Here is a 2,872-nt window from a genome sequence, read left to right on the forward strand (position 1 = left end):
TATTGTTATACTTTGTTCTCAAATTGTTAATGTTAACAACATCAGCATTCATGACTATGTGTATGTAGTGTGTATTAGCGTGTAGATTTCAATTTCTTTACAGTGTAATCTCTAATTGTCACACCATTCGAATTTCATATAAAGAAATTATTTTAACCCAAAAAGCAAAACATTCTTCTTTAGAACTGGTTCTCTTTAAAATACAAATCTTGTGTAATCCCACATATCTGTAATCAGATGCACATTTAAAACTGGAATATAATCTAATTTCAGTCACGTGTTTCATAGACACATATTCCGCAATCCATCATCAAAATTATAAGTTTAATTATTCCAGCTGATGTGAGAAAAGGCTATAAACGATCCGCCACCTGCAGGTTCCTCACATGCAATATCGCCTACTAGCCGGGACGCCTTCTTTATGTTTACAGACGTGATGTAATGATGCGGCGGCATGCTCGAATTTCCTGTGAAAAACCAGTACCACTCAAATTAGAAAACATTATTATAATCTTACTGTTGTGAATCGGACTAAGGTAAAGAGATAGGTTTGAACACTGGCTGGTTATGTACTTGCTCAAAAATTGATTTCGAATAATTTTTTTAACCAAAAATATTACAGACTGCAGCTTTAACCCTAAAAAGTCATGCAATTATTTGTGATAAAATATTTTATTCAACTGATTAAAAATTGAAACCAAAGATTCCATATTCCTCAATTTCACAGCAAAATTAATTACTATTTTAAATGTCAACACACAGGAAACCACCAAAAACATCTTGAAAACCACGTAACAAGCAAGAACAACCTACACTCTAAAAAATGCTGGGTTGTTTCAACCCAACATTTTTTAGAGTGTAGGAACCAGATATCAACTCATTGACAACCACCAAAAACATCCCAACAACCACACAGCAATGTGCTAAAAACTTACTCTACAAAATAAAACTTACTCTATAACTATATGCAATATACAGTATTTACATACAATTCATAGGTCTGGCTGTGTGAAACTCCATGTGACACTATGATGACTCAGTGTCTGGGCTTGTTTCTATGTGGTTCTTCAGGCAGGGGCTCTTCACTGATATCCACATGGATGGATTCGTGGAGCGAAGCCATCAGGCTGCTCCATCTCCACCATTGTAAGCCACTTGTGCGTCTCCCAAAGGTGCAGCTTGATCTTCAGTCCCAGCTCAAGGCTGTAGGGACAGCGCTAACAGCAGCATGTTTTCCTCATGGGCTCCGCCACAGAGAGGTACATGTCCTGGTAGCACAGCACACTGCAGCCGTGGATGGAGACGGGCTCTTTTTGCTGACACAGAGGCGCCACCGAAGAGACTAAGGTCCCGATCACACCAAACAAGTTTTTTAGATCTGAAAACGCGAGGCGCACCGCACTGAATTGTGAAACTCGTATATGCAATATACAGTATTTACATACAATTCATAGGTCTGGCTGTGTGAAACTCCATGTGACACTATGATGACTCAGTGTCTGGGCTTGTTTCTATGTGGTTCTTCAGGCAGGGGCTCTTCACTGATATCCACATGGATGGATTCGTGGAGCGAAGCCATCAGGCTGCTCCATCTCCACCATTGTAAGCCACTTGTGCGTCTCCCAAAGGTGCAGCTTGATCTTCAGTCCCAGCTCAAGGCTGTAGGGACAGCGCTAACAGCAGCATGTTTTCCTCATGGGCTCCGCCACAGAGAGGTACATGTCCTGGTAGCACAGCACACTGCAGCCGTGGATGGAGACGGGCTCTTTTTGCTGACACAGAGGCGCCACCGAAGAGACTAAGGTCCCGATCACACCAAACGAGTTTTTTAGATCTGAAAACGCGAGGCGCACCGCACTGAATTGTGAAACTCGTGTATTAAAGGGGTCCTATTATGCTTTTTAACTTTTTTAATTTTAGTCAGTGTGTAGTGTGTATGTTTGGGCATAAAAAAGATCTAGAAAGTTACAAATCTCAAAGTCCACTCCAAAGGGAGATATTTAGTTAAAAAATTTTTTTTTTTCAAGAACTACAGTAAACGGCTCGTTTGGACTACAGCGTTTGGATTCCTGGCTTTGTGATATCACAAAGCGGCTCATTAGAATTTCATTACAAATAATTCCCGCCTACAGAAATTCGAATGGTTGGGGAGGGGCGAGGTTGTGGTTAGAACGCTTGGTTGAGTGAGCGCATCAGACGAGACGACGAAGAAGAAGAGCTGCTGCAGAGTTAGTGCATCAGAGAAAACCAAGAAGAAGAGCTGCTGTGCTGTAGCGTAAAATTTCTGGCATGTCTAGAACAGTGGTTCTCATTTCCAGTCCTCGCGTACCCCCGCTCTGCACATTTGGTGTGTTTTCTCTTATTGCTTCATACGTTTGTTATATTTGACTGTAAGTTCATGCACGGAGCTCACTTCTAATGAGATGATGATCTGAATCAGGTGTGTTAACAAAGAGAGACGTGCAAAACATGCAGAGCGGGGGTACGCGAGGACTGGAATTGCGAACCGCTGGTCTAGAACAATTCTTACAAATATAACATGACGTAGCATGACGCCGAACAGCTCCACCGGTGTGCCTACACTCATAGAAAATAATGTATTTGAATTTTAAAGACGTGATGTGACGCTGTGTTTCTCGTCCAGTGCGCGACCGCCTGAAGCGCTGTTTTTTTCACCTCCATGCCCAATCGTCTTTGTTTGGGCTTCCGAAAGTGGATGATGTCAGGAAACAGTGGTTGCAATTTACTTTTTAACTCTGTTCCTGAGCATTATAACCCCAATTTGCTATTGTGTGCTGCGCATTTTACTGAGGACAGCTTCCACAAAATGAGTGAGTAGTGCCGGATTCGCCAAAAGCTTTTGTTGAAAGAC

The sequence above is a fragment of the Sinocyclocheilus grahami genome, unplaced genomic scaffold (genome assembly GCF_001515645.1).
Source record: "Sinocyclocheilus grahami isolate Dianchi unplaced genomic scaffold, SAMN03320097.WGS_v1.1 scaffold136.1, whole genome shotgun sequence".
Taxonomy (NCBI): Eukaryota; Metazoa; Chordata; class Actinopteri; order Cypriniformes; family Cyprinidae; genus Sinocyclocheilus; species Sinocyclocheilus grahami.